The sequence below is a fragment of the Patella vulgata genome, chromosome 1, assembly GCF_932274485.2.
Source record: "Patella vulgata chromosome 1, xgPatVulg1.2, whole genome shotgun sequence".
Lineage (NCBI taxonomy): Eukaryota > Metazoa > Mollusca > Gastropoda > Patellidae > Patella > Patella vulgata.
In genome coordinates this window covers 67,015,638-67,037,224 of record NC_065879.2, presented here as the reverse complement: position 1 = coordinate 67,037,224, position 21,587 = coordinate 67,015,638, and the positions used below count along the sequence as shown (strand labels likewise).

The window sequence follows — 21,587 nt, the reverse complement described above, 5'->3', positions numbered from 1 at the left end:
TTAAAAGCTTCAGATAAATTCTTTTCCTAGATATAAACATACAACCCGAATCCTTGTTCAAGTATCATTTACAGTACTTTGATTGTACTGGCTTTTATACCTACAGCACAGGTATGGAATATATTAGCACCCCCAAACTTTTTAGTTATTGGTCCTTATGACATGATGTTTGTCTTGCTCACACATTCATTAAAGGACCTATGACGATTAACTCGCGATAACTTAGTGTTTTTCGCACTTTTAATTCCATTCATGACGATATGAGACTTTGGCCCACATTTTAAAGTCGTCGAATGACGTCAATCGATCCAAATTACATTTTTGTACATATCAAAGCTGATATACGAGGGCTGGCTGAAACGTTCTAAACCCGAAAGGGATAGATCAGCTGGGTTGTAACAAACTTTTGCTACTAAGAAGTACAATCATTAAATGGATCATAGACATAAGGCTTGCAACTGTAATTTTATTATGGTCGTCGTACCAGACATCTCGTGAACCCATTGAAATCAACATAAATGGACAAAACTGCTTATAGGGCAGTCATCAAGTACCTGCAACTAAAAGGACTACCCCAACACAGATACATGCCGACATTGTCTCCACTTTCAGGGATGATGTCCTTCCTTTTCCACAGTAAAGAAGTGGACTGCGGAATTTAAGTGCGATAGAGAGAGCCTTGACGATAACCCGTATCCTGGGAGGCCATCAACAGAAATCATTCAAGAAAACATTACCCGGGTGCATAACATGGTGATGGCTGATTGACGATTGTCCACTCGACATATTGTCAGTGTTGTGGGAATCTCTCATGAGGAATGACAAGTTTCTACAAGATGAGTGTCAAAGCTCTTGACTGCGGATCAGAGAATTTGCGCTGTTATGAAGCAGATCCGGATAATTTTTTGGCCAAATTTGTAACTATGGATGAGGCTTGGGTTAATCACTTTCAACCAGAATCCAAACTTTAGTCTAAACAATGGAAGCATCCAGAGTCGCCAGCCCCCCATATAGCCAAGCCGGTTCCTTCTGCTGGAAAGGTGACATCTTCGGTCTTTTGGGATTCTAAGGGTATTCTGCTGATTGACTATCTTGAAAGAGGTCAGACTATCAATGGAAGATATTATGCTGACCTACTGAGACAGCTGCGTGAAGCTATTAAAGCTAGGCATCGGGGAATGCTCACTAATGGCATCCTGTTCCACTAAGACAATGCTTCTGTTCATAAATCAGTGATTGCCATGTCAGCGATCCATGATTGTGACTTCCAACTCATTGACCATCCACCTTACCAAGTTTGGCCCCTTCATATCAGCTGTGAACGAATTTTTTAGGGTGGCTGAAGAAAATTTCTTTCTGACCGGCATCCAGGCCTTACAAAATCATTGGCAAAAGTATGTACACCTCGAATGGGACTTTGCAGATAAATAAATGCAAACCATCGACTTTGTACAGGGTTTTAACAGATAGACTTAGAACTTTTCAGTCAGCACTCGTATGCCAGTGACAGTTTTATTTTTATAAACAAATTTTAGACCAAATCCTAATCCCAACAGGCCTGACTAAAACCTGTTTAGTCATTGTGATGGAACGAAAAACCGTCTATATTCTCGTATGTAGGCGGACACGCCTCTAAATGACGTATATTCGTCTTCATCTGTCCGGCTGAATCCCTTGAATATTTTGTTGGATGAAAATATACTTTCACATTTAGTTTCTTAGAGGTAGTAGTCTCACATAGGCATTTATTTATAGTGAATAATCTTACAACATAAAATTAGTTTATTGTTTGTTACAGCTTCCTGTAAGTGATTATAAGTAGTCATTAGCAGCTTTATTGAACTGGTTCTAATCATTTGTTAGTAGTTTATTTAATTGTTTATGTAAATGGCTTTCAGTTTACCATAATGTGGTCGTGATAATAGGAAAGGTTTCTGCCCAGCGATCCAGTCCAACTTATATGTCAGAAAGAAAAAGAATTTTAGAACAGAGTTTTCGATAACCTGTATTCCTTGACAGAGCTTATCCTATCACCAATCGAGGGGGTTGGATGGCCGAATGGTTAGCACGCGCTCACTGTATTATACGGTCTGTCATCGAGTCAACTGGCGGGGTTTCCATTCCCCGGTTGTACGTGACAAGGAGTAGGGTCACCTGTCCAAATTGTGTGTCTAACGACAAAAAAACGGAAATGGAATTTCGATCCAATATGCTGCTGAATATATGACTTCACCTCCGAAAATACTAAAACTAAATTTTTCGCGATAATAAATTTAGCTAGCTTCACATAATACACTGTAAAAGTGAACCCACAGAAAATGTCACCACTTAGAAAAAACGGCAATGTTTTCTATCATAACTAGACAAAAAAAATTGTAATAGCGTATTTGCGTGCACTCCAGAACATTGATATTTAACCATGGTTTGTAGAATATCGTTAGTACGACGTGGACTACAGTAAGTTATGCCTAAATATCTTTACATGTCGAATGGTGAGATGGTGGGCGGGGTTGCTCACCAGGCATTAGAATGGCTAAGTAGACAACTCAAGGAGGATAATTCCGTCTGAACAATGGTATTTCTGCCAACTTTCCTTCGAATTCTAACAGCTACAAGGGGTATTTTACCCGCAGTTGCACATCTTAATTCCGACACATGTATGATTTTCCAAAATGTATATTTTAAAAGGGGTGATTTGCATTACAGACAAAGTGGAAAGAAAGAGTCAATGTATAACTAATTTGATCCAACACGCCATACTCCTCGGATACTGACTTCTGGTATTTCAAATTTAAACATCGTAGGATTGTGATGTATTCGATCTATACATGGAAAACAAGACTAGCGGATAACTGTATGTCTTATTTCTTCTAATCAGAGTATTCTCGATGCAGGACGGAGGACCTGACAAGGAACATTGTCTAGTCGTTTGGATGGGACAAAATCCCTAGGCCCCGTGTTCACCTTGGCATGCCCGTCGTCATTATGACTCGGTAGGTGCCGAAAGTAGGAGATTAAATTCATTGCATTTAATTTCTGAGGTCCCGTGTACGGGTAAGAGCACTTCTATGAATTGAAGAATTCGTCTGGGTAAGGTTCCCTCGATCAGGTGGGACACAAAACCGGGTTCCCGTATACAGATAAAAGGGGGGATCACGTGGCTAAGTGGGTAAGACGCTGGCTCGCTAGCCTGGAGGTCGGGTGTTCAATCCCTGCATTGGCCGAGAAAGTTCATCCCGATTTTCCGATGTGGTTTCCCCTTGTCAGTGATGCAGGACGGAGGGCCTGACAAGGACAGTTGTCTAGTCCTTCGGATTAGAAGAAAAACCGAGGTCCCGTGTATACATTGGAGTGCACATAAAATATCCCTTGGCAGTTGGAATTCGATATAAGAGTAGGCGATAGTGCCGCTGCCCGGGCAAAAATTTCCCTCATAGCACATTGTATGGCGTATGCCCGTCTTCATTAGCCCAGTATAGGAGCAGAACAGTAGGACGTTAAACCCCGTTTCATTTCATTTACAGATAAAAGACCTCGTATGGTCAAAATTTTCCTCATAGCACACAGCATGGTACGGAAGATCGTTAAACCCCATTTCATTTCGTTTACGTGCACCCCAAGGTACGTGATCTCGGTGGGGTTTTTTTGTTTGAAGAACCCTTTTTACAGATATAATATAGTTTGGGGCGTAATAAAAGACAGAATGAGTCTTAGAAAAAATGGAGACAAAATGATATTTTTACTTTTATATTTACTATAATTAAAATTCAACATTTTAACAGGACACTGAATATCGTGGAATGACGGGGATAGCCCAAATTTCCAATTTTGTTATCACAATAAACCTAATTACACGTGAGATTTAGAATTTCCGGTATGCATGTATCAGTTCCGCTACTATTTAAAACGAAAACAAAATCTGCTTCCAGCTTCTGGGGTCACATAATAACTACTCCAATGTATAACTTGGCCAGTTGGTCGATAGAATGACTCCAATCTGAAATGGCAACGAGAATAAACTATAAATATATATATATATATATATTTTTAAATAATCAAATATTAAATGACAGCTAAAGTGAAAGTACATCCGGGATAATATTGTTCTGTAGATATTTTCTAGACTGGGGGTCGCAGTAGTAGTATTGTTTGTACACTAGATACACAGCGGAGTCGGAATCCTCGAGTTGGTCGAGAAGAACCTTCGGAATTTTGCAGTCCTATCATTACTGTTCTGGAGTGGCGGCGACAAGCAAAGTGAGTCTAGCCGTTGGAATGGGACGCAAAACTGATGTCCCGTGGACAAATTGGTAGCGCACTTAAACGACCCCTTGGCAAGTAAAACTATTAGGAAGCTATACGACGCCAGACAAGGTGGCTCAGTGAGTATCGTGTTAGCTCAGTGAGTAAAGCGCTGACTTACTCGCCAGAAGGTTCATCCCGGTGTTGACCAAGAAAGGTCTCGTGATTTTCAAGCAACATTTCTCATTTTCAGTAGTGCAGGACGAGGAATATGGCAAGGATAAACGTCTCTTAGTTCGGATGGCACAAAAAGCTGAGGTCCCGCGTATGCCATTGGCATAAAGATTTACATAAGAGAAGGCGGTAGCGCTCGTACCCTGCAAACTTTCGCTCATAAAACATTGCATGGCGTATTCTCATCTTTAATATTCCGATTGGTGCAGAAAATTAAGACGTACTACTTACCTCTATGGATGTGACGTCATAAATTCCCAGGTTTCGTTATCATTAGTATCTCGGACACTGCGTTTTCCTAAAGATCGGAGTCGGGATCGTACTTCAAACATCCTATCTCTACGACGTCTGTTGTTCCTGGAAACGAGCATGCGTGCTAGAGTTTTTAATTCCTGATTAATTGATAGGTTGGACCTCTTTCCAATCGACACAATTTGAGATTTTTCGTTTTGCTCACCCGAAACTTCTGTAGGCGGACTAGCTTCTAGATTCTCGAAAGGGAGTTCTTTTGAAAGCTTCGTTAGAAGCATTGCTTTGTATAAATTCAAATTCACTTTTAGATCGAGGTCACTGTTTTGATTAGGTAAACGGTCGAGTTCAATGTAGTCTTCAGGTAAAAGGGACGTTGGGACATACACAGATGGCATTGCATGTGACGTCACCAGAACGTGCGCAGTTAGGGTTGCTAAAAACAGCCTGATCATTGTTCTTGTTTCTCTGAAAATAGAATAAGAGTAATTATTAATTACTTCCGGGGTCATATTTTTAACGCACATGTATTCCAGATCCGTAGAGCGACCTGCCTTCAATTAAAACGAGCACTGCTGTCTAACCGGTTGTCAAACTGAACAATTTGAAAACGCAACTTTACCATAATATTACATCAAAAGGAAAAGTAGAACGTGGCAGAATTAACTTCTTATAGCTGCAAAATGCTTTGAAATATGCGATACTTCGATTTCTATTTATGAAAAGTCAATGCAAGAGGTCAAAAGGTGAATGATAATAAGATATTATCTTAAACGTACCGGATGTTGAAATATCTAGCATTATTAAGTTTATCGTGTTTAGTTTATATCTACAGACTTTCCTTTGACTTTAGAAACCGAATACACCGCAAAGCATGAAAAAGTCAATTATTATATTAAGATGCTATCTCAAAAAGACAATCCGGGTGTACGAATAAAAAAAATGATAGCAGCCCACTGTAACTGTATAATACACAAGGGATAGCGTGTCGCATTATCAAAGAGGTTTTATTACCGCTAGAGGGCACAAGTGTGCAAATGGCCCTATAATGGTGGACATTTGGACATGCAAAAGGAACATATAATAATGATTATAACCGGCAGCTCTAATATATGGAGCAACATAACTGCCACTGCCAGTCATCAAAACATATTGGACTGATTTTCTTGCAACCCATACAAATTGTAAATGTTCACGTTGGGCATTTTTCGTCTCTCCGCTAAACCCTTGCATTCATTAGCCTAATATTTTTGTCTTAACTGTTGATTGGCCAGACAGTATAGCATGCCAACCATTGAAAGCTTACAGGACATGCAACCACCGGAATAACCGACCTTGGATTTGACGTAATATGAAAACATAATTCTATATTTGTTTATTTTTTTCTATCGGGTTAATTTCTGAAAGCGTTGCGAAAATATATTACTATATAAAAAAAATTGCCATTTAAACTTCCCCTATCCTACCTATTGGGGGAAATAGTTTTGACTTGGAACTAAACTCGTTGCTTTTTGGCCCGACAAGATGGCTTAAAATAGAACGAGATGTCAACTGTTCATCAATTTGACCCAACACATCAATCTGTTTCACAGAGAATTACGAGTCTCGTATAATATCTGTCATAGATGACTGCCTTAACACGTGCTGTCACAGCACGCGGTGTGAATCATTGGCTGAATGGCGCGTGCATTGTTTACATAAGACATAACTGCTTCGGAGAGAATGCTGCATTTTAGTCAATTTAATACCCATTTACACTAAATCGGAAATAATTTTTACCTACAAATACGTCAAACGCCTTTATTTATTTTTCCAATATATACAAAAAATGTTTTCGAATTTAATTTGTCGCAGGAAAAAAGTTAATATTTCTAGCTCATTAAGCCGCATCAATGTCATCCTTATCAGTGATTGACGCGGCGAAGCAAATATTCACTGCGGATCAGTGTGCCAACACATATGACGTAACATCCAATTGTGACAGTTATCACATGGTTAAATACAAGCTATAAATTATTAGCTATTATTGAGCAAGCCAGGTTAATGCTTGCTGCGCTAACAACGCCATGCCATCTCATATCGTAATTTACATTAGATTGGACACATACACTGCTGACTGGGGGTTGATTTCCACCTCAGCACGTGTTGATGTTCGTCATCAATTTCCCCGCCATTTTATGTTTTTGATCATCAAGATATCAAGAAGTGGTGTCAATTTCCAATGAATGTCGTGTTGTGATAACAGGGCGTACAAATGCAAAATTAGACTTCCTTGTAGATTGATTGAAATAATGACACACTAAAGGAATTTATCACACGTTGTTATCACTGGTGTTTTAAGGTTTAACATATGTGTACAACGTCCTACTTTTCTGTACCAACCGAGAGGTAGACTAATAAGAAAAAATGGTAAGCTTTGACTTGCCCCGTGCGTAATACCCCAGCTATTTAATAGCTTAATCAATTAGTAATGTGACAAACTGTATACGTATGAATTTGTTTGATTTGATTATATCGATTAGCGATGGAGCAATCTTTTTTTGAATGAATTTTAATTTCGGGAAAAGTGAAAGTCCGTTTGTTACAAGTTTTGTTTTTGGATTAAACTTTGCCACGAAGAATTTTTGGGATTTATTAAGCTCAATTCTCATCTAGTCACCCGGGTGGTATGAAAAGTCGAAGTCCACTCGTGTTTACCTAATCGTGCACATCAGAGAACCCTTTGCCGTTGGAATTCTTTGAAGAGTACCAGATAACACTGCTGTCTCACCGGATACATGTTAATGACAAACCTAAGTAAAGTACTTACAGTTTTTTTTTCTAATTAAAAGCTTCAGATAAATTCTTTTCCTAGATATAAACATACAACCCGAATCCTTGTTCAAGTATCATTTACAGTACTTTGATTGTACTGGCTTTTATACCTACAGCGCAGAAAAGGGGTGTGGAATATATTAGCACCCCCAAACTTTTTAGTTATTGGTCCTTATGGCATGACTTTTGTCTTGCTCACACATTCATTAAAGACCTATGATGATTAACTCGCGATAACTTAGTGTTTTTCGCACTTTTAGTTCCATTCATGATGATATGAGACTTTGGCCCACATTTTAAAGTCGCCGAATATCAAAGCTGATATACGAGGGCTGGCTGAAACGTTCTAAGCCCGAAAGGGATAGATCAGCTGGGTTGTAAAAAACTTTTGCTACTAAGAAGTACAATCATTAAATGGATCATAGACATAAGGCCTGCAACTGTAATTTTATTATGGTCTTCGTACCAGACATTCTGTGAACCCATTGAAATCAACATAAATGGACAAAACTGACAATATGGCAGTCATCAAGTACCTGCAACTAAAAGGACTACCCCAACACAGATACATGCCGACATTGTCTCCACTTTCAGGGATGATGTCCTTCCTTTTCCACAGTAAAGAAGTGGGCTGCGGAATTTATGTGCGATAGAGAGAGCCTTGACGATAACCCGTATCCTGGGAGGCCATCAACAGAAATCATTCAAGAAAACATTACCCGGGTGCATAACATGGTGATGGCTGATCGAGGATTGTCCACTCGACATATTGTCAGTGTTGTGGGAATCTCTCATGAGGAATGACAAGTTTCTACAAGATGAGTGTCAAAGCTCTTGACTGCGGATCAGAGAATTTGCGCCGTTATGAAGCAGATCCGGATAATTTTTTGGCCAGATTTGTAACTATGGATGAGGCTTGGGTTAATCACTTTCAACCAGAATCCAAACTTTAGTCTAAACAATGGAAGCATCCAGAGTCGCCAGCCCCCCATATAGCCAAGCCGGTTCCTTCTGCTTGAAAGGTGACATCTTCGGTCTCGGCTAAGCATCGGGGAATGCTCACTAATGGCATCCTGTTCCACTAAGACAATGCTCCTGTTCATAAACCAGTGATTGTCATGTCAGCGATCCATGATTGTGACTTCCAACTCATTGAATATCCACCTTACCAAATTTAGCCCCGTCATATCAGCCGTGAACGAATTTTTTAGAGTGGCTGAAGAAAATTTCTTTCTGACCGGCATCCAGGCCTTGCAAAATCATTGGCAAAAGTATGTACTCCTCGAAGGGGACTTTGTAGATAAATAAATTCAACCCATCGACTTTGTACAGGACTTTAACAGATAAACTTAGAACTTTTCAGTCAGCACTCGTATGCCAGTGACAGTTTTATTTTTATAAACAAATTTTAAACCATATCCTAATCCCAACAGGCCTGACAAGGAAACCTGTTTAGTCATTGTGATGGAACGAAAAACCGTCTATATTCTCGTATGTAGGCGGACACGCCTCTAAATGACGATTATTAAGATATTAGAACCTATTTCAATTCTTGTCATTTTTTCCTAAACATAAAAGAATCCCTTGAATATTTTGTGGGATGAAAATCTACTTTCACATTTAGTTAATTAGAGGTAGTAGTCTGACATAGGCATTTATTTATAGTGAATAATCTTACAACATAAAATTAGTTTATTGTTTGTTACAGCTTCCTGTAAGTGATTATAAGTAGTCATTAGCAGCTTTATTGAACTGGTTCTAATCATTTGTTAGTAGTTTATTTAATTGTTTATGTAAATGGCTTCCAGTTTACCATAATGTGGTTGTGACAATAGGAAAGGTTTCTGCCCAGCGATCCAGTCCAACTTATATGTCAGAAAGAAAAAGAATTTTAGAACGGAGTTTTCGATAACCTGTATTCCTTGACAGAGCTTATCCTATCACCAATCGAGGGGGTTGGATGGCCGAATGTATCATACGGTCTGTCATTGAGTCAACTGGCGGGGTTTCGATTCCCCGGTTGTACGTGACAAGGAGTAAGGTCGCCTGTCCAACATCGTGGGTTTTCTCCGGGTCCTCCGGTTTCCTCCCACTGCTAAAGACCCCTACGCGCAAGCGAATCATGGAAATAAAATTGAACCATATGTTAGTCCCGAAATGACGTAGTTTGTGTCGAGTGGACGTTAAACCCCATTTCTCTCTCTCTCTCTCCCTATCACCAATCGAAATAACACATCAGATCAACATAACATGTCAATATTTTATTTGGAGCTAAACAAAGAGGTTTAACTCCCTGTTGGGATTTCTACAGATGTCATTCATTGTAAAATAAGTAATATACATATAATTATTTATAAATCTAACAATAACTGTCGTGCTGCCAAGGAAACATTATTAGTGAAATAAAGAAAATAAAATGGGGTTTAAACTCTTAATTTTCTGAACCGACTTGGGTTATAAAGACAAGGATATGGGGATGTCTAAATGAAACAAATGAATGGTGTTCCAGAATAAGTAAGTATACTCTGTCTTATACAAGACAAGCGTCACCACTACCAAAACACGTCAGGAGAGATATCGGGTTTAACGTCCACTCAGCACAAACTAGGTCATTTCGGGACTAACACATGGTTCAATTTTATTTCAATAATTCGCTTACGCGTAGGGGTCTTTAGCAGTGGGAGGAAACCCGAGGACCCGGAGAAAACCCACGACGTTGGACAGGCGACCCTACTCATTGTCACGTACAACCGGGGAATCGAAACCCCTCCAGTTGACTCAATGACAGACCGTCCCTAAAAGATATGTGGAATTTAAATTCCATACATCTATTCTGCCCTTATGCAAATTGATAAATTTGATACGCAAATCAAGCACAGTTAAAGATACTTTCCCAGAAAAGTATTTATCGGGTGGTTATTTCCAATAAAAGTACTGTATGTCAAATTTGGTATATATGAAAGTATAGACACCCAATCTTATTAGAAAAATACTGGATTACCCAAAAAACGCCCATCGGGAAAGCACTGGCAAAATTGTCAGGGTATCACTAACTGGCAACCCGACTGTTATCTGTCAGCTTATAATTAAGAATTTACTTAGGCCTCAATATGTGTGGTAAATTTACACTAACTAATTATAAATACATTATGAAAAATGCCCCCCCCCCCCAACAATGAAGCTAAGTTGACAGATGTTGCGTCTAGCAACAGCTTACCTATTGCTATAGGTATCCCCGGCGAATACAAAGTTTTGAAAGGGAATTGAAGCAAATTTTTGATATATTGGTTACTTTGAATATGTTTTTAGTCCAACTATATCATCAAATCACAAAGTTTGTACGCGGGAATGTATCTTTAAAAGAAATTATTTATCGCGATGTCAAATTTAACTAAATATTCTTTTAGTTTCGTTTCTTTTCGGTTCAAACCCAAAGCAATTGTTCATTGATAATCTAATTATTGTTGACAGGGATTGTGCTTATTATATGCGTTTCGCTATAAACATTAGATTTGGGTTGCGTTTTTTAGTCTGGGACAAAAATCTGATGCGATTTAGATAATTCGTCATTATATCTTCAGTTAGTAAATTTTAAAGAGACATTAGCATTGTACGGGATGCCGATTTGACTTGATAGATGATACAGCCACATTGTACATCGGGCATGCTCAAATTAAACCGTGCACAATTGAAGACTATGATATTTTACCAATCATATATAAATATTTTAGTGATTTTCGCGCTGTTTAGTTTTTAGAATGATAATGCCACTTTAAATAAAAGAAATCGCTAAAAAGAAATTAAGCTTCAATTCTTTGAATGGTTGGAATCGACTGCTTTGAAATAATGCGGTACAAGTGAGTTCAAGTAAGTGAGTTATTCGCGTCAGTTGGGTCCAAATAAGTGTCATATAAAACATTTAACCGATTATGGAAGATTAGATAAAGAGCTGGTAGTTCTCATTACATGTATAATAGTTAAAACAAAACTAGATAATGTAAAGCGAATGTGTTGAAAATTTAAGTCAAATTGCTCCACACTGAACCGAGATATTAGCGTTTGGATTTTAGACCTAACCCCGATCACCATTACTTAGTTTTAATTATCCATTTTTGGATAAAATCATCAATTAGCGTTGAACAGAAAATCGAATTCAAATCCAGTGAAAATCAGACACATAGGATGTCATCGAGAGTTGATTAAGGTATTTTCATGTTAATTTTGCACTTGATCTAATTTTAACAAGCTTGGTAGAACTGCATAGTCCAATCCCGTCAAATCAACCGGCGACCCAACGTGTATAAATTTGAAAATCAAATTAAAGTAGTTTGAAACACCACTGCCCGGGGAAAATTATGAGCTCTGTCATTATCATTGCACACGTTTTCCTGTTATCAGCATCCTAGAAAAAAATACTATACTTATTGTAATAGTTTCCAATAATAATCATGGATCACCCCCCCCCCCCCACCCATCCACCCCCCAAAAATAAAAATAATGCTTATTATAATATTAATTGTTCTATGATTAATAGGTATCTATCTATAATAAAACTATATTTATTTAAATATCGATTGGCTACTCCTACCCTGATCAACTGAGAAACCTATTTCAGGAATTGTATTATTCCCCGGGCTATATCAAAAACTATTGTTTAATGTTTAGCGCCATTTCTTTAGATCAGCTCATTTAACATAGCCAATTAATGTCTGGGCGCTACAGACAATTGATTCGTTGACTTCGTGTATTATGATATCATCACCATAAATAATGTCGTATTTACAGAAATTACGGTTAATCAGAATAAGTTATTTATGTTCTATTGGTAAAATCGAATTGGTTTTTTTTTTACAATATGATTAAAATACAGATCTATATTTCATTTCGTTTTTTATACTTTCGACGGCCTCACTAGACTATAAAAATTGGACTATAAAGACAGGAAACGAAATAAGATCTGTTTTAATCAGCTTCGTAATTTTATTGTGTACGACATAATTATTTTAGTCAAACCATGAAATTCTTTGTTTTCGGTCGTATAGTACACACAAGAACACCTCTCTATTGATTAATCTGCATTATAAATATTCATTATTGATAGGTTGTCGCTATGGCTACGCCCCCCCCCCCCCCCGGCCTCTCGCACATTTCCCGATACACCACAGCATGCCCGCCCCCTACTGAAATATCAGATTAATATGTGTAAATGTGTAAGATTTCATGCAAAATAAAATGAAATGTGATTTAACCTCCTGCTTTATTTCACCGACAGGGCTAATGCCACGCAGTGTGCTATGAGGGGGATTTTGCCTGGACAGCGTCTACAACCTATTTTAGTTTTGAATTTCACCTGTCAATGACCTCAGTTTGTCGTCCTATCCGAACGACTAGTCATTAAACATTGTCAGGTGTTCAGTCCTGTACCACTGACACGGGTGAAACCACGTTAGAAATCTCAGGATCGACCCCAGAATCTCCTGGTTAGTGAGCCAGCACCTTAATCGCGGAGCCACCGTGGCAGATCAATAAATATTCTTATTTAAAAACTCAAGAAATAATTCATGATACGGCTGCGTTTGAAAATTTAAATTCTAGAATTATTTAGTACAATTAATGCTCCAGTAGTTTAGGATCAATAGGTTTATAAAACTTCAACACTCCAGACTAATAGACAAATATAGACTTTTTATCCATACACAGTAAGTAATCCAAAATAATTAAAATCGATCAATTCTAAAGTAAGTTATAGCTATCGTCGTCTAAAGCTGCTAAAAAAATATTGGTCCTAAAAATAGGCTGTTTGTTCTCTCTTCTAGAACATCTGATATCACTTATCATTTGTTAGGCAAGTTTAGATAGCTATCAAATATCCGTGTACTGTTATATTATCGACCAATCTAAACCAAATAAATCTATCGTCGGAAATCTCAAACTTGAATAAACTGACAACCAATATGGCCAACAGACTTACAAAGGTTATAAAGCTCAATGATCGACGTTTCGATCCATTAATTGTCGCCCTGTTTATTTTGTGGACTTGGATCGACCTTTCGAGCTCAAATACTTTACACAATTTAATATCTGCATCCTCATCGCATTTCTGTAATTCCCATAGCGAAAAGCAACATATTAGATGTTTAAAACTGACTTACCTATGTGTTGTTTTATCTGGTGTTCTATGGGGTTCCGGGTTGCTCCTGTGACTTCTGATATATTTACTAGAGATCCAAGCCGAATCCAAGCTGTTGAGCTTTCTATTGATACCAAAATGATATGAATTAATAAATCTCTTAAATTTCCGTCAGTATTCCGCTTCTCAAAGTCTGATCGGTAATCTCTGTGAAACTGAATTTCTCTACTGATTTCAAAGATGTTCTTGTTGATTCTTTAATCTAAAAACAATCAGTCGTTTTAAGTTATGGATCCCAGATGACAGTTTCCTTATGTCCACTTTATAAGTTATGAATGTAGCTTTTATACATAAACACGCATACCTATATTCTCCGCCCGTCAGCTTATCCCTCCCTCGCACGCTCTTATTCCGATAATACACCACATTGTTCTTCCTCTTTGAGTCAATCGGTTAACGTTCCGATTCTTGTCACGCGAGACACGTGCTACGTTTTATTAGAGTACTTATGCCATATAGATTAAAATCTGCGATCAAATAAAAACTAAGTTGGATAACATGAAACTAATAAGGATTTGTCTATTTTATCATTTAAAAAATCAAAAATAAAAATAATCTTGTTTTATTTATATTTCCATATACATGAATATTAAAATGACAGAAAATTAAAAATTCGAATAATCAACCTCCTGGGTGTTTGCCATTCATTCTACTTTCTTTGTTAAAGATAGAAGGTAATTGTGTTGAATTCAGAATGGATTTCAAAGCCCTATCGACAACAATGCTTGGAGATAAATAGAATAACAATAGAATGGAGATTAACGTCTCGTCAACACAGTACTTTTAGACTAACATATTATGGTAATTTTGCTGGTTACATGTGCAATGCGATGAGGAGACTGATGCCTGGAAAGCGGTGTTTCCGATATATACACTTCTTCGAGTTCTAACTCCAAGGGTTTCCTTTGTGAGTTGCACTGGCGGACCTCGGTTTTTCGTACCATCTGAACGACAAGGTACACTTTCTGTATTAACCCCACAGGCGCCAACCGAAACAATTTTTAACCGGATTCGAGAAATCGAGAAACAAAATTTCAGCCAACGCAGGGATTCAAACTCGGGACATTCTAGCCAGGGTGCTACTACCACACCGGTGTTCCACAATTAAAGGAAGGTAGAATTATTACTATGTGCGCGTGTACGTTACATTGTGGGGGGAGGGGGGTAGTTATGCCAAACTGCCAAAACGTCAAAAATTCGTCATTTTCATCCACGGGAAAAATTGTGTCAGATATTCGACATTATTTGTTCATTAAGCCCTGCAAAAGAGTGGACTGTTCGTTAAATTAATATATATAATGTTTTGTTTTCACGATGAGAAATTTTCATCTCCAAAACAAATCAATTCTTAAACTTAAATCAAATCGCTGGGGTTTTTTCTGGTAAAAATAAAAGATATTGTGATGTGTTCAAGGCCAACATCTAATCAAATTTCAAACACAACAAATATTTAAAAACAACTACCCGAATCTCAATAAACCATAGTATCATTTTCCGTAAATCGTATTATCCTCTTTTATGAATTGATGTTTTTTGGACACACTGGACATTAAACTTACATCTGGAATCAATTTACCAATAAATAATAAAAGCTCAATTGTTAAGCAAATATTAGGTTTTAAAATGAGTAGACCTCTTACGTTCGAGCAAAACAAAAAATATGATGTGATGATTTGTTTTGCACAGTGTCTATCGACCTAAATTTTAAGGTCATAAATAAAACCAATGTTAAAGATACATTATGTAAGATTTAGATAAAGAGCTGTCCGTTATTCCTATATAATGGTTTTAATAATGGCCAATGAAAAATTAGTACATTGATTTTCAGTTCACCAATCGGCAGTCAGGCACAATATCTAATCCCGCCAAGTCACTCGATGGTCTCGAGAGTTCAGTGGCTTGCATATTAACGTTAAACGAAGATATGACCGAGATTGTCTAATAGGCCAATTTAGGTATGATTTATTTTGTGTTAACGAAACTGAAAATGGTAAACAAGCCGACTTTCGAACTAATCGTATGGAGCTTTTCTCTTCTTTAAAAGAAATAATACGCCAGCACTTCATTTTGACCTAAATAAAAGAATTAAAATGAGGCTTAACGTCCTACTTTTCAACTAGATAAAAACAGTTTAGCTCCTTAATATTATTAAGCTGGTTGTGTAACGGGACGTGTTCGTTTGGTATATTCAAAAACACGTGTGGGTGTATCGGGAACTGTTTTGTTACGACAAGGGATTACCCAACCAATATGATGTTAATTTTACGTTACATTTACGTAAAAATGGTCAGTCAGTTTACCATCATTTTGCTCATCTTTTTAACGATAATTTTACGTCAGGAAATGACGTTAATCTAATGTAAACTTTACGCCATTTTTACGTTATATTTACGTCATTTTCTGACGTAAATCTAACGTAAAGTTTACGTCATTTTCTGACGTAAATCTAACGTAAAATTTGCGTAAAGTTTACGTCATTTTCGTTAGATTTACGTCAGAAAATGACGTAAACTTTACGTTAGATTTATGTCAGAAAATGGTGTAAATATAACGTAAAAATGACGTAAACTTTACGCTAGATTAACGTCATTTCCTGACGTTAAATTGTCAATAAAAGGATGAGCAAAATGATGGATATCTAACCGACCATTATAACGTAAATCTAACATTAAATTAACATCATTTACGGATGCAATTCTAATGTCAAATTTTGATGAGCAAAGTTACGAAAATATAACCAACCATTAAAACCTTCAAAATTATTCATTATTTGCGGCAGTAAATGGGAAGTACATTCAACCAATAATCAAATTTTCCTGACCCGTGGGTGAGGATAAAAATTGAGTGGTCCAACGTGTGCGCTTTAGATCATAAGGTCTGTCATTGAGTCAAGTGGTTTGTTTCCACACCCAACTTGAACATGGGTTTTCTCTGGGTCCTCCTACCACTAAAGATTCCTGGTGCGGATGAATTATTCAACTTGAATTGAATCACTTAGTCCCAAAGGACAGTTTATGTCTATTGGATGTTTTACCCCATTGCTCTCTATCTACCCATAACCAGTCAGAATTCTAAATGTATTGCACAGAAAAGTTAAAAATCTAGCAGAATTATATGACAAAATATACTACAAGTATGTATACATATACTTTATTTAAAAGACAAAAATATAATGTTATAAAATACAAAATACACATTTAAATATTAACAGTTTTTATCCACAGCTGTTTGAGAAATGAAGACGGGCATATTCACATTTCACACCCTGAAAATGGTAAACAAGCCGACTTTCGAACTAATCGTATGGAGCTTTTCTCTTCTTTAAAAGAAATAATACGCCAGCACTTCATTTTGACCTAAATAAAAGAATTAAAATGAGGCTTAACGTCCTACTTTTCAACTAGATAAAAACAGTTTAGCTCCTTAATATTATTAAGCTGGTTGTGTAACGGGACGTGTTCGTTTGGTATATTCAAAAACACGTGTGGGTGTATCGGGAACTGTTTTGTTACGACAAGGGATTACCCAACCAATATGATGTTAATTTTACGTTACATTTACGTAAAAATGGTCAGTCAGTTTACCATCATTTTGCTCATCTTTTTAACGATAATTTTACGTCAGGAAATGACGTTAATCTAATGTAAACTTTACGCCATTTTTACGTTATATTTACGTCATTTTCTGACGTAAATCTAACGTAAAGTTTACGTCATTTTCTGACGTAAATCTAACGTAAAATTTGCGTAAAGTTTACGTCATTTTCGTTAGATTTACGTCAGAAAATGACGTATACTTTACGTTAGATTTATGTCAGAAAATGGTGTAAATATAATGTAAAAATGACGTAAACTTTACGCTAGATTAACGTCATTTCCTGACGTTAAATTGTCAATAAAAGGATGAGCAAAATGATGGATATCTAACCGACCATTATAACGTAAATCTAACATTAAATTACCATCATTTACGGATGCAATTCTAATGTCAAATTTTGATGAGCAAAGTTACGAAAATATAACCAACCATTAAAACCTTCAAAATTATTCATTATTTGCGGCAGTAAATGGGAAGTACATTCAACCAATAATCAAATTTTCCTGACCCGTGGGTGAGGATAAAAGTTGAGTGGTCCAACGTGTGCGCTTTAGATCATAAGGTCTGTCATTGAGTCAAGTGGTTTGTTTCCACACCCAACTTGAACATGGGTTTTCTCTGGGTCCTCCTACTACTAAAGATTCCTGGTGCGAATGAATTATTCAACTTGAATTGAATCACTTAGTCCCAAAGGACAGTTTATGTCTATTGGATGTTTTACCCCATTGCTCTCTATCTGCCCATAACCAGTCAGAATTCTAAATGTATTGCACAGATATGGTTATACAGGTTAATATATAGGGAGATGCTGTTTAATAGAGATAGGGTGATACTGGGTAATAGACAAGGTGATGCTTGTTTATACGGGTGTATTAACCCGATACTACCCAGGTCATTTCAGGGCTATCTATTCTTTTTATTTCCATATTATATCACGATATTAATTGCACGCGTTAGACGACTGGGCAACTGCCTAGCTGATATCCTTGACCTTAAATTATAAAAAGTGGTTTTCAAGGTAAAATGAAATATAATTATCTGATGACCTGAACTAAAGATGGTGGCTTTGATTTAATATCTAAATAATTCGTGTTGAAATAAAAACATATGATATCTGCTTCTGGAGAAATGGTAAAAAAATGAAAACACGATAATTTAAAAACTGCACAATCCCACGCATTACGGTTATTCTCAATGAAATTCATTTTAACCGTATTTAATTATATATACGTTTGCAAGATTATATATCGTTGGTTATTATTTCCCTTTCTTCTGTAATAAATTGAATTTAAAAGTAAAGTGTGTCAATATAAAAGACATATATTGAGTTTATGACCATACACACAAATAATCTTTCGCTATACTTCTCTACCTTTATTAAAGAGGCATTGTGGTGGCACAGAACGAGACACCAGTCCTATATTATTTATAGTTTTGGGTTCGTTTTTAAATCAAAATTATGGGTGGTTTAAGAAGACATCAGCAAAATACCCAGCAATGATGGTAATGACCCCAATTTTACAGGTCACGTCCATCATTTTGTTTACGAATGATTGATACTTAAATTTTAACATTTTATTATCTTGTATAATTTGTTTTGTTCCAAACTTATATTAAGTGTATTTCCTAATAATTAAGTTGTATCAAAATGCCAGTTTGAAAAAAAAGAACACTTGTGAGTATTTTGAATCAATATGCAGTCGATTGAACCGGATTAATTCGGGTGGCGAACGCTGTGATTGTCCGGATATTGAATGCCGTAGGACTCCAAGAGTAATTATCACGTGTTACACCAAACAAATTAGGATACTAGTGTACACACATATATTAAATATTTTGGTAGATATTGCCATCCATACAACAAAAGACAAAAAGACGTTTTCCTCTCTCTCTCTCGCTCTCTCTATCTCTCTCTCACACACACACACACACACACACTTTGACCGGAACCTTTCGACATTTAATAACGACGCCCATTTTATATCTTAACTCAACTGTCATAGGTGCGCCAGTGATTGTAATGGTCGATCTAAAACAGTAGGACGTTAAACCCCATTTCATTTCATTTGTGTATCATTTCGAGGGCTATTAAAGTTAGTATGTAAAATGTTATATAAATTATTATTTAGAAATTTATTAAAGATGCATTAGTTAAGAGCTAAATATTATAACCGTGCAGGTTATAGTAGTTATATGTTATAATTTAAATCTTGAATATTTAAGATAATGCATTATTCATTTTAAAAGTGAAATAGCCTTCAAATTGAATTCATTTAAACTTTCGGGACAATAACTATTCTATTCCTTTAAAACATTAATTGTGTGTGTTTTATGTGACCACGTTGTTTCTGGTCTTATAAAATGAAGACTAAGTCCAAGTAACCTCTATGTAATTTATTAAACATAGATAAATCAACAAATATTTACAAGAGAGATATCCGATCTGTTCTAAACCATAGCTCACTCTATGTTTTTGAAATACAATTCTACAAAATATATAATAGGCAATTATGACATATTGACAATTAAACTATAAAATATTGCTTTTAAGTTGAAATCTAAAACAATAGTTCGTTTTATAGAGAGCTTGGTTAATGACCAATACTTAATCCCTCCATTGTTTAGACTTTAATGCTTCGTCTAAATTATATCTGACGTAATAGCCAGTGGATGGTTTAATAAGGTTCTATAACCTAGGGGCCAGTTGATGTTGTAAAGAGTTTGACTGTGTGTTTTTATAAGAACAATATATCACTCATGCCAGTGTCTGTTTAATTCAACACGTATTATAAATGAGAAATAATTAGGTAAATAAAATAGATTTAAAATATATTAATGTTGTCAGAGATATGTTTATCAAAATGGGAAAAGTAACATTGGTTTTTACTATATAGAAATCATATGACTTATGTCGGTCATAATATACCTATAGCAAATCTTTCTATAATAGGCTTCAAATGTTAAAGAAATTATTAATTAGACCTTTATTTACATAACAAGCCCAAAATAAACTCTGTAGCCCCTCGGATGGCTTGGGTACAGCTTGGATTTAAACAGTCTTCCATTTAATAATTAAATCATTAAATGGCTGACCAGGCCAACATTTACCGTTAATCACTGACGTCACTCCCGGAGACTGCCGATTAAAGAACTGATAATATTTGTTACTTGATAATGGAGAATATGTGGGCGGTGTTATCGCCTCGGAGGCGGTGCGGAGACAGTTGATCCCTATTTTTAGTCCAAACTTCTAACAGCGATAACTTCGTTCAAAACAAGGCATGGTTTCGATTCTCCGGTTGTACGTGACAAGGAGTAGGGTCGTCTGTCCAACCTCGTAGGTCTCGTTCCGAATACAGTAATTTGACTGAAATTTTCAATATATTCTTTTATTATCATCTATTTTTGAACTGTTATATCAAGAATGGCCAACTCTTTATTTAAATCTTAACTAATGTATCTTTAACATGAAAAGCCCATAATTAAACTCTCTACAGCATCGGATGGCTAGATATTGAGTGGATTAGACAATGAGCGCCATATATGCGTAAAAGGTGAATATAGTCGACTCTTAGAGAGACCGCCGATCGAAGGACTGAAGACCAAGACCTCGTTTATTAATGTGGCAATAGTACTTGACAATCAAGAATATAAACTGCAAATCGGTAATCAGCGAGACAATTTACGCTATTTCTTGTTAATAATGGACAGCTCTTTCTCTAAATCTTAAATACTACCTCTTTAAACATTCACAAACTCAATCATGCAATTGTAATTTTTAGGACCTTTTTGTAACTTGTCTTAGTGTGTCTATTATACCTGATTTTCTATTATACCTGATTTTCTATGAGACCTATATGATAGTTTTTTTTCAAAATATAGCGCCCCGTTTGGAAGTCCACATGGGATGAAAAAGTCCTCTAAATTCTAAATTTGTTCGATGTTCATTCTAATCCTGTAAAGCGTCAATGAAGAGTAGGTTTTAGGGGGGGGGGGCGGTTTCTTGTTGATGAGATGGATTATGTACGAGCTAAATCTTCCTATCGCAGGTCTTTAGTTTGGCGCCAAATGTTGTATAAACTATTACTTAGGCATTCATTAACATAGCAAATCTATAATCAACGCTTTAGACCATCGAATAGCTGAGATTGAAACGGATTAAAATACCATCCCCATTTAAAGATTTAATTCAAAAATGGAGAAGCATGGCTGGGCCTCGAATGTCCAGAACCGTTGCTACGATTTTTAAATTTCTATAGCA

General features: G+C 36.5%; 1 long non-coding RNA gene across 1 annotated transcript; it reads right to left on the bottom strand.

Annotated features, from left to right (window-relative positions):
- Positions 1-3,821: 3,821 nt before the first annotated feature.
- On the bottom strand, positions 3,822-13,974 carry LOC126820606 (uncharacterized). Its single transcript, XR_007680023.2, has 3 exons — positions 13,692-13,974; positions 4,708-5,193; positions 3,822-3,997 (listed from the first exon to the last, which is right to left on the bottom strand). It is a non-coding gene; the product is annotated as an uncharacterized LOC126820606 (long non-coding RNA).
- Positions 13,975-21,587: the final 7,613 nt, after the last annotated feature.